This window comes from Ornithodoros turicata, chromosome 3, assembly GCF_037126465.1.
Source record: "Ornithodoros turicata isolate Travis chromosome 3, ASM3712646v1, whole genome shotgun sequence".
In the NCBI taxonomy this organism is placed as follows: domain Eukaryota; kingdom Metazoa; phylum Arthropoda; class Arachnida; order Ixodida; family Argasidae; genus Ornithodoros; species Ornithodoros turicata.
The window spans coordinates 44,997,797-45,009,999 of NC_088203.1; the positions used below are offsets into that span (position 1 = coordinate 44,997,797).

Here is a 12,203-nt window from a genome sequence, read left to right on the forward strand (position 1 = left end):
GCACAACCCATTTACAGAGCTCGAAGATGAGGACGTATTAGTAAGTACTTGCTTTCTCTGGTTCTCCATATGCTTGCACAGAGTTAACTGTGCTACAGTACTGCATTCATCAAATTTTGCAGGGATATGTCCGAGCTGGACATGCATCACCTCAAGCTTCTTGTTCAAGCTTAAATACCTCACTGGTGAGAATGTCAACTGTCAGAATTCCTGCTCAATGCAATCCTGTTTTGAATGTTTTGGACCGGCCTGTTGATTTCTGCTTGGAAATTTACATATTGGTACACATGACCCAAGGTTATTTTTATACCTGGGTCAAATCAGTAAGCTGGGCCGAAACATAATTATGTCCACAAGGCTATCAAGTGTCCGAAACATGTTAATGTGAAAGAGAAATGAAGAAGGGGTATAAATAGGGAGTGACTTTTTCGGGTTAAAACCGATTCTGCGCGGTTATTCCCCCCGAACTGATGCACGACCAATTCGGGTTAAACCTGATTTCTTTCTGATCTCCAGTCACTATGGAATCCTCAAGTGACGTTTCCACTGAAGACAAACAAAAGTCGCCACGTGTAACACATTTAAGAATGGGTCACTTATGCTTCCAGCAATACACCCATGTGTGTCAACACTGTCTATGCCTTCGAGGATTACCACTGGAAGGTCACGATCCCGCAAAAAAACACAAAAAGAGAGATTAGGAAAGGACTCAATAGACAAGAGGAGAAACAAAAACACCCGATAACACCCGGCACAATTATATATATTTATACATATAATTATATATATGTATAACAAAGGCACAAATATCGCCTGATTTTTACCCCCCGAATCTGAGAAAGGCATTGAACCCGAAAAAGTCACTCCCTAGGTATAAACTGGCACAAAAAACAGCGCAGAGACAGGACGTGAGTAGACAAATGAAGCTCTGACTAACAACTGTGGTTTATTGGGAAGGAATGAAAACAATTTTGTGGTTGACATACTGGGTCTCGTGGGAAAGGAGGGTAATGGAAGGCACACTGTTACCACCTCTATTATGAATTTGAATCATCCGTCTCATTTGACTAGTCATGTCCGGTCTCTGCAGTGTATTTTGTGTCCAGTATGTACCAACTCGCCCACACTGTTGCTATGAAGGGGTTATAAGTATGGAAACACAGTAGTGATGCTTTGTGAATGCTAACGTTTTTATGCTTTGCCTTCTTTATTGGTGTACACCTGCTTTTACAATTCTACAGTACATTTAGCTATAGCTGAGGGTGATCTCCATCTTTTCCTTTCCTTTGTGTATACAGGAAACCAGTGCCATCACCTATGCTCCCTATGCTGCTGCCACATCTAGCAGAAGGATTTCACTGGTGAGGACTACCAAAAGCAAAACAGTTGAAAGGATGCTATACATTTAAGTGCAGTCAAGGTATATACATGCATTTTATTTTTCTATCGGACACATAGGATACTGCGAGCACCTCCACTCCTGTGACCCCTACCAGAGGGATTATATTGGTAAGAACTATCAGGAGGGCTACTGTTTCATCTCAGACCACAGAGGGAATGTGCGGCATGCTTATATCAACAGTAACATAGAATCTCTTTGTGCCACTACAGTTGGGGATACATTCAAACCATATAGTTCTTCTTGTCATTGGAGGATATACCAATCTGTCTCGAGACATGGCCACTACCTCGAAATTAATAACTAAGTGCAGTTAAATACAACATATTGCACACAATAAAAGAGAAAGGGAGAGCAAGATGTACCCTGAACACTAAAGGGTTTATTGTGCCCTTTACGTTTTAGAAGAAAAATCTTTCATCACGAGGGTATGATGGCGGCTGACATTTTGTACAGGCTGCATCTACGTAGCCTACTTGGAGCGTACTACGCGCTATAAACCAGCCTCTTTCTATTCCATCAAATGTGTTTGCATGTATCTTCTAATTCCTAATATGACATCTTGATGGCATGTATTGATTTAGATCTGTGATTTGACTGATTTTTACTAACAGCATGAGAAAAATGAATTGCATTTATGATGTACACTCAATGATGAAATAAAATACTTACATTGATTTATTCTTTGTTGATTTGCATGTCTGTGTCATTTATTCTAGGAAGTAGGATTGGGAGGCATAGAGGAAGAGCACTCCAGCTTGTCCATCTACGTAGCCCTCGCAAGCTGTTAGTGCATCTCGTTTGCTTCTAATCATGTGCATGGTACAAATCAATCATGAATCATGCCTGTTCCTATAAACTGAAAGTCAGGTGGAAACACTCGCAGCTGACCCTTCACACAAAGGCAGGGGGGATGTGAACTGCAACAACGTAGCGGTAAAGAAAGCTGAGACATTTCTCTGAAGGTCCTTTGATTAAACTTACAATGAGGTACCTAATATTGATTGGCATAATTATGTACCGTGCAACCTGCATTTTTGCACGATAATTTCACTGTAGAAAATATAAAATTATAAGTTAAATGATGCATACTTATTTTTTATAGCGAGAAGCTGGTAAATTTCAATGTGTGTGTTATGAATTTACGTCTAACAAGACGACTGCATGCTCACTGTCCAGGACAGCCATGCTACTGAGGACACACCTGTTAAGGCGTTTTTGAAAAAGGAGGTGAAACGAGTGGCATCGCTGCACACTGCCAGCAAAAAGAGGATAAAGGCTCTCCAGCAGGCACAGCGACGCATAAAGCAAAAAGTGGCACACCTCGAAGATGTAATAAAAGACTTGAGGTCCAAGAACATACTACTGCAAGAAAATGCAGACTGCTTAGAAAACATAGCAGGAGCCCACAAAGACATCCTCAAACGACAAACAGCAAAACAGAAGGGAAAACCCGTGCCACGTCAGTACAGCCCAGAGTTACGTGCCTTTGCCTTGACACTCCACTTTTATTCCCCTCGTGCTTATAAATATGTGCGTAGCACTTTCGACACCTGCCTGCCACATCCACGGACAATAAAGAAGTGGTATCAATCAATCGACGGCGAACCTGGATTCTCAAAAGAAGCCCTCACAGCACTCCGAATGAAGACAGCTTATGAAAACAGCAAAGGCAGAGTTACAGTGTGCAGCCTCATGGTTGATGAAATGGCAATAAGGAAACATGTCGAGTGGGATGGAAGGAGGACATACGGCTATGTCAGCCTCGGGCCTGACTCCACCGATGATACAGCAATAGCCAAAGAAGCATTTGTTGTGATGATTGTTTCCATCACGGAAAAGTGGAAGCTGCCAATCGGCTATTTCTTAGTTGATGGCATATCTGGTGAGCAGAAGACACACCTTGTGCGCGAGGCATTATCACTTTTACATGAAGCAGGTGCAACCATCGTGTCAATCACTTGTGATGGGGCATCGTCAAACGTTGCCATGCTTCGCAACTTGGGTTGCTCCTTTGACTACGAAAAGGGCCTCAAGACAAGCTTTCCCCACCCTGAGACTGGTGAGCCAATAAGTGCATTTTTGGACGCATGTCATATGCTGAAACTAATCCGCAATGCCCTGTCCCACAAGGAAACCTTTGTAGATAATGAAGGAGACACTATCTCATGGGCATATATAGAGAAGCTGCATTTGCTGCAAGCGAGGGAAGGCCTGCATGCAGGAAATAGGCTGCGGGTGGCACACATCAACTGGCAGCGGCAGCCTATGAAGGTTAACCTGGCCGCCCAAGTAATGAGCACATCTGTAGCTGATGCACTAGCTGAATGCCGCAGTCTCCTCCTTCCAGAGTTCAGTGACTCGGAAGCCACTGAGAAGTTCCTTAGGATGGTAAACGACATTTTTGATGTGCTAAACTCCCGCAGCATGATACAGAAGAATTGGAAGAAGCCCCTATGTCCAGAAAACATGGAAAATGTTCGTGACCTCTTCAACTGCGCGGCAGCGTACATCACTTCACTTAGAACAAGCATATCCGGCCCTGCTCTCCTAAAATGCAACAGGAAAACTGGATTCTTGGGATTCCTTGTTTGTTGCCAGAGCTCCTTGGAAGTTTATGAGCACCTGATTTCCAAGGGTGCCATAACGTACCTACCCACACATAGGATCAGCCAAGATCACTTGGAACTCTTCTTTGGCACACTTCGAGCTCAGGGGGGATGGAATAACAACCCAACAGCACGACAATTGGCAGCTGGATTCAAGAAACTGCTCATCCAAAATGAAGTACAAGAAACAGGAATGGGAAATTGCCTTCCACTAGAAAACATTGCAATTCTTCATGCCAGCAGCTATACATCTCGATCAGAAGACATCATTAATGTAACATCGATTAGAAGAAACATGACAACAGAGGACCACGTCGTGCCGGCTGACCTGCGGGACCATGACTACTTCCCAGATTCACGTGAACCCTCAGTTTTTGGAGAGAGGGTGGTAGTGTACATCGCAGGGTATATTGCACGTTACCTACAAGGGTACCTGAAATGTGAGACATGTGTCCCAACGCTAACCATGTCAGATCCAAGGCCATATCACTCTTTGATACTACGAAGACTGCAAGGTGAAGCTGTCTTTCCGTCACAAGACGTTATTGCCGTTTGTCGAAAATCAGAAAGAGTTCTCCGTGGGGCGCTAAATGAGAAGGGACAGCCGTCGAGCATAGTGTTGCGTGAACTGCTTCCTCGTGTGCTTGAACCCCTTTTTGAAAGTCAAGTGTTTCAATCACTCCGGCAACAACATATGCTTGATCAGGGTCCACTGGAAAATCATTACTATCACATCGTGAAGAGTATAGCACAAAAATACCTCGAGGTACGATTACATCATGCAAGCAGGCAAGCCACTGCTGACTTGCATAGACAGCGCTGCAGGCAGCTTTTCACAAAGTTAACACAGTTTAAGGGGGAGTAATTGAAGTGTTTTGTTTGTTGCAAGAAGCATTGCATTGAGCAGGTACTCAGTATCACGGTTAAGACCAGAGTTCGAGGTAACTCGTTACAAGTAACTCGTTACCGTAACAAAGTTCCTTTTTTTTTGGCAACTTGTAACTTAACTCGGTACTTTTGTGCCGTGGTAACTTTCAGAGGAACTCGTTTCTTTTTTAGGTAACTTTGCCAGAGTAACTTAAGTTAAGTACCAAGTTACTTTTAATTCACTTTTCACTCACGTCCACATATTTTCTTGCTTTCCCTCCGGTTCATTTATGCCATTTTTTACCATTTCGTGATGCTCAATCAATGACAGTATTCTATTCAGGGAGTAAGAACTGCTGCCATTGAAATGAAGCTGGCCCGTTGTGTGCCCACAGGGAGCAAGATGCAAAGCGTTCGAATGGACCCCTACCAGAGAAACGTCATCATAATGTTGGTAGACAGAGACAAATCGGAAGGGGAGGGCTAGGTTCAACGAATGGGAACTTGTTTGCTGCCTCCTACTGGAAGAAAAATAGGACAGAAGGTCGCATCCCTTTCTGGGACCATCATAATATCATCAAGACGGAGGCTTTCGGGGTTGACCTTGTTCACCTCTAGCTTCGAGTGTAGTTCAACTTTACCAAATTTGTAGCGGTGTCGAACACTATGACGTCATTTGTTTACAAAAAGGGAGAGGTCTATTGTTGGACATAAATGAAAACGACCTAGTCGTATTGTACTTCTCCGCAGGTAACTCAAGGTCTAGCTCAACTGCTCACACGCGCTGCTAATTACCTAACACTATTACCAAATACTATTTACCTATTTTTTGTTCGAAGTAAGGTAAGTGTAAGTAACTCAGTAACTGCAAGTTACATTTCAGGCTGAAGAACATAATTATTAACTGTTATATTTTTCACGGGGTAACTGAATTTGTAACGAGTTATTTATGACGGGCGCTTTCTCGATCTATGGTTAAGACCACTTCACAGGTTACTACTGTAACACACTCTGTTCTACTACAGTAATGTATATATTATATAGAGCATCCTTTCATTGTTTTATAGTTTGTAAATATTTCACCTACTTGCCCTTGGGTCATGTTGCCTTGTATATAGTGATACAATACAAACTTCACATAGTGTATGTCAAGAGCAAACGTTGGCTCATGTAAATAGTTTGTTGCTGCTTTTTGTTCTGGGTCTCCCCAGCACTGTTCCTTTAACCTGCGTCAGTAAACACTTCATTTAGTAACTACTGGACTACCAACTTGTCTCTCAAACTTCCTAACCAAGGTTTCAGGAACACCATGTCATGGTAAAACCCGGTAAAGCGATAAACTACTGCGGCTGCCCAACTGACTGAGGTAGGGGACGTTTTTTTTTTTCTTTTTGTGGACACTTCACATTCAGTTTAGGTAAAACACAAAGATGACATACATTCACAACAAGGTTTATTTATCAACGGGCAGCCGGTACCGCGGAAATATTGCGAAGGAATTAGCCGCTGTACGCAACACTTCACCGTGTACTATGAGGCCACATCCATGAGGATCATGTTTAACTGTTGCTGCATTCGATCAAACTTGTCAGTACGATCAAAACATGCTTTTGAATCCAATCACAGAAGCAAAAGTGACATTGTTTACAAACGTGTTCACCGGCGATCATGTGCGCCGCCATTTTACTGATCATGTGAGTGATGACGTTTGCGTAAACGTCAGGCCTGAACCGTCCCACAGTTCTTTGCGCAGGGTTGCACGCTCTTTTCAATGGGAAGGGATACGACAGGGCACCCCTGTGATAGCAGTAAATTTTCTTCACATGTGACTTTGAAGAACTGCTTACTTGAAACAAAATAAATAACCAGGTGTGACATATATACAATCTAATGTCACAGGCATTTGGTGCCAGTCATTCAGTGAAAGTAGTTTGCACGAGATGCCACATATTCTCCTGGTGATGATGAGGGGGAAGGAAGCTTTCCAGCGATAAATGTATGTCATAGTGTCATGTATTGCAACAGCATTCAGGCACTGTTCCGAGTGACAGATCCATAGATTTTAAAACCATTTGTCATGACGCTGATGACACATTCTTAGCTACATCCGAACTTTATTACCGTAGTATTCCAATATTCTGTATACCCTCCACTCACTGCTTTAGGAGTGGAGTGTGAGTCAAAGCAGAGGAGAGCTGGTGTGAAATGGGAGTACCCATTCTGCGTAGTTATTGTACAGGACATGTCGTACGGGAAAAACTGTGGACCGTTAGCATGCACCTGAGCTGGTGTAAGGGGAACAAGTTGTAACATGTACAGTAAGGTATTACACATATGCATATTAGAAGTGGATATTGGTTTGGTTCACTATTTTTGAACTCAGCTATTCAGAACACGTTGAAGACAGGCACAACACCAAATTAGAGGCATTGTGGCATTCGCAATAAATAGAAGCATGATAGCAATGTGCATGCGGGAGTATATTATAAATCATGTAGCATAATTCCATAGGAATGTGTTTTCCCATTCTTAAGATGTACCTCTACAGGATATGAGACTACACAACAAGAGTGCACTGATCATACTAGTGTAAAGCTGCAGTGTCGTCGAGCAATTTTTAACAGTCCTGCTCACAGAAATGATGCAGCACAGCATGCATACATTTTAGCTTGAAAGAAAAGCCTTGAGCTTCAGGAGACACAAAAGGGACTCTGTTTTTCTGTTTAGTACTATATTCACACTCAACACCTGAGCACATGGATAAACTCTGTGGCCATATGACAGCTATCAACAACATAAAAGGAGATGCATAATGTAAAAACCCTGAGACTAGGGAACACAAAGGGACAGACACAACAGACTTCGTGTTGTGTCTGTCTCTTCGTGTTCCCTAGTCTCGGGGGTTTTACATTATGCATCATCTCACCAGCTCGCTTGCTTCCTAGCCATTCTTTCATTATAAAAGGAGAGATAGTGTAACATGGGTGCATGTTTACCCTGCTTTACTACTGTCATCGATATCCACACTGAACACGTGCACACAGAAATTAACTATGCAGCCATACGGCAGCTGTCTATAACGTAAAAGAACGATAGCTACTGTTAACAGGGGACCGTGCTCTTTCACGTTCTCATGTGCTCAGTGTATATACAAACAGCTGCACTGGCAGGACAAATCTGTACCCATGCTAACAGAAGCTAACTTTCTTTTAAGTAGTTGACAACAGTCACGTGGCCATGTACAATATTTCCATGCACTCATGCTACAGTTATGACAGAACCACATTGCCATTTTGATGTTGCGTGTACCAGCTGGCTACTATTATAATTGTCAATGCCATCTACTGATAAGTCTGTACCCTATGTTTTGTTAAATCTATCTGGAAGGTGTTATATGCAGTAATTGCAGTTGATCTAATTTTCAACTTCAAGTGCAATGCAATAATGAGCAAAAGAGCTTAAAGTTTCTGTACACATTGCCATTGATTCCTATGCAATTCAGCTCTTTTGCAGTAAACCTCAGACATATTAGTGGAGTCAGCATGTGGAATCTAGCAAGGAGTTTTTTCCTTGTGCACCGCTGCTTACTTATGCCTTTCACGTGACCTCATCATCTAATTGAGCAGGGTATCGAGAGTGCATGCCTCTATGAAAAAAGTCATCCTTGTGGAACTACGTAATAGCCTTTATTGTCTCAATATAAACAAAAATCTCATGAATACAAAGTTGTTGTGACGAATGAGTCCACAACAGAGATTTTTTTAAGAAATGATCTCCAGAATATCTGTGCTTATACAATGCACAAAAACTGTCATTGATTGGTTATGGTTATGTACCTGCAATAGTTAACCTAAAAAAGTAATGATGCATCCAAAAGGTCTCCAGCCTCCTTTAGCACACTGCTGTGTAGTGTCTTCTGCAGGAACAGCCCTACAAAAGCAGATCTACTGTTACCATACAATAAATCAAAATAGAAGTAAGCAGCTGCCTTTTTGAATGTTTTCCAATGTAGCAGTAGTAACACAATACCTGAAGAACTTTTTTTCATTAGTCTCCTCTGCTGTGGCATGCTGAAATAAGTAAAACACACATTTCAGTTTAATCTATGTGAATTACAAATCTATTACATGTGAATCCAGGGAAAATGGGGACCTCGTTCGGTTTTGCTCCAGTATTTCCATAACCTGGGAAAGCAAAATCTGCTCAAATTCCGTGTTCAGTGTAGTGCAACAACATGCATATTTCCATGCCTAGATAGTATCCACACAACAGCCGCAAGACGCTAATGCACTTTATGATCAGTCCTATTGCACAGTTAATGGTCTCTGGAGATAAGACACGCTGCAAAGAGATGACAGATACTGGGACGGTTTATAAACATGCGAGTGGATAACGCCCCTCAATTTCTCCATCGGGGCTCGCAACAACCATCTAGCACGTTATTGCTCTTACTGTACAATGAGAGGGGTGTTTACAGTGTGTATCATAGGAGATGACACTCATAATAAGCGCCAGCACAGACAGCACTACGCTTTGTTTTTGAAGATGCACATTGAAGTTCGGCCATCCGCACGCTCTGTCGGTCCATTGGATTGGTATCTGGATTTTGTCCAGTGGCACATGTCGATGTCACTCTCTTTGATCACACTTCGACGGTGCTTTTACGTTTACCATGCAAGAGCTTGCAATAGCGCCTTCGAAAAAAAACTGCTGCATTTCGTGATCCCGGTCAAACGTTACGCCACTTTGCTTTACTAACCGCGCATTTAAACCGATTCTGCTTAATTTTTACCAGTTAGACTTCGAATTAGTGAAACATCACCTACCACAACCACTATACGATAGTTTTTTCAGCACACGTTCACAGTTACAACGTACTTAGGCCGACGTTAAACTAGCCCCTCCCCTAGTTTAAAACACGTCCCATTCAAATACATGGGTCTTAAACCACCGGTTTAAGTAGCTTGGGTGGATGATCGAAATGGAATATTTGAAGGGAATATTCGTCTCATTACGATAAAATCCATCTCCTGGGCGCTTCTAGCAACTATATCAATCAAAACTTACCCAAGATTTGATGAAAAATTCTTCGTGAACCGGGGATTAGGCCTACCGGCCACAACCGCTTCCGGCAGACTCTGGCGAAATGCGCATGCGCCGTGCAGGAAGCTCGCTATGTACGGTGCCATTGGCTTCACAGCAGCAGGTTGTAGGGCATGGGGTGGTGATCCAGGATTGGCGAACGAAAGTCTCACGTGATCGATTTAAACTCGACGTCACTAAACCAATGGTTTAAGTGAGTTGGTGAATACGGGTAGTAAGGTTTAGATGACTCGTACAAGGCAATAAACTCGAAGAAAAAATAAAAGAAATAAATAAATAAAGAAAAATACCTTGCCCTCGTTGGTATCAGCCCTTACGTACTGTTTAACACGACGAGAGCGGGGTTATTTTTGTGTGTGTGTCTCTTAAAAAATATATACGGCGCGAAGCAGACGATTATCCTTGCGATAAACATTTGATTCCGGTAGCAGTAGGATATACCAAGAAAGGTATCGTGTGTGTGCGACTTGAGCCCAAGGCGCGTTGATGGGCGCGCACTGCTCTGTTGGGCACCGAAGCTTGCAGTGAATGACGTTGGAATGACAATTTTATTTTTTTATGTAAGTCATTAGCATCGTTCATGATGTCGCGCGGAGCGGACGTGTGTGGCTGCTGCGCTCGCTCGTTGTCGGGCCGCATGCAGTTTATTATGTGCTCGGGAGCCTGTTCCCGCAGTTTTCACTGCGAATGCGTCAACATCACCAATGCGGAGTACGATTTCCTTGTCAGCGAAGGCGTGAGCAAGTTCAAGTGCGCTGACTGCACCAAACGACGGAATCCTGACGACTCTTTCGTTGCCTCCACACTTGCTACAGAAGCCGTTGACTTCGGGGTGCAGGTTTCGACGGATGACCTGCCTACGAACGCATGCAAGTTGCTAGGGACACTGTTGGAAAAGGTTAGCGCTCTCGAGAGGGAGGTCAAGTCCCTGCGAGCGGAAAATGGTGCCCTGTTTGTGCATCTTTCACGCAACACGGATCTTCTTCGAAGGTACATGTCGCAGTCAACCACCGTCGAAGACGCTGTTAAGACGCCGTGTGACAGATACGCGGGAGTACTAATTCATGGTGCTGCTGCTTCGTCGACATCCACCACAGCTTCTCCGACAAGCTTGACTCGTTTCGCACCGATGGTACCGCCGGCGGAAGAAATGGTTGGCCAGCGTGGTAATCAACGTCGCATCGCACGGCAGCTTCCCAACACGGTGGCTACCAATGATCGGAACAAGTTTCCAGAGCAGTCAGGGAGCATCGATACTTCGAAGGGGCCAGTGGACGATGAAGGGTTTCGTATGATCCTACCGAGACGGCGCGTCCAGCCATCGATCGGCTCATCCAAAGACAGTAAGTTGCGAGCTGTGGCAAAACCTCCGCGGGAGAAAGCCATTTTTGTATCCAGGCTGCATCCCTCGACCTCTAGTGAGGACCTGTCTGAGGTCGTATCAAACGCATTGAACAACGATCAGTTTACATGTACCAAGCTGCCCGCGAGGCATGCTTCATAGGCTTCATTCCACATATCGGTACAGGAGGCTGATTTTGATAGGCTTCTTTGCCCCAATGTATGGCCTGAAGGCTGCCTTTTTAGGCCTTTCCTTGGGAGGCTTCGCTTTATTACAAAATTCATGTCGACAATCTGACGTCTGATACGACACGTGTTGACGGCGCCCCTTTAGGTTGCTAAATATCAATGCTAGGAGTGTTGTCAACAAGGTGGCGGAGCTGGAGTCAATATTGCTTGAGTTCGATCCTGACATTACACTAGTGACTGAAACTTGGTTGAACGAAAGCATTCAAGATAGCGAGATCTTTCCTGATGGATTCAGCGTTTTCCGCCGTGACCGTGGTTCACGTGGAGGCGGTGTAGCCATACTTGTTAAGGAGTGCTTCTCTGCATCAGTTGTTGAACATGACCACGGGTGCGAGATGGTTTGGGTTGCTGTAAAGAGTCACACCTGTTCGATTTTGGTGGGACGATTCTACAGGTGCCCTCGAGCAAGTACAGATGTACTTCATGAATTGTCCCACTTTCTCGACACGAAATCTAAGGAATTTCCATCTGTGATTTTGGCTGGTGACTTCAACCTCCCGCTAATAGACTGGAAAAACATGTTGCCTGCAGCCGGATGTGAACACTCTCGGCTCTTAACTGATATCGCTTTTGATAACAACTTATCGCAGGTGGTAGATGCTCCCACGCGTAGGACCAATGATGGCGAGTCGTTG

General features: G+C 43.8%; 1 long non-coding RNA gene across 1 annotated transcript; it reads left to right on the top strand.

Moving 5' to 3' along the window:
• Positions 1–1,558, top strand: LOC135386980 (uncharacterized). Its single transcript, XR_010420757.1, has 4 exons — positions 1–40; positions 123–185; positions 1,299–1,361; positions 1,459–1,558. It is a non-coding gene; the product is annotated as an uncharacterized LOC135386980 (long non-coding RNA).
• Positions 1,559–12,203: the final 10,645 nt, after the last annotated feature.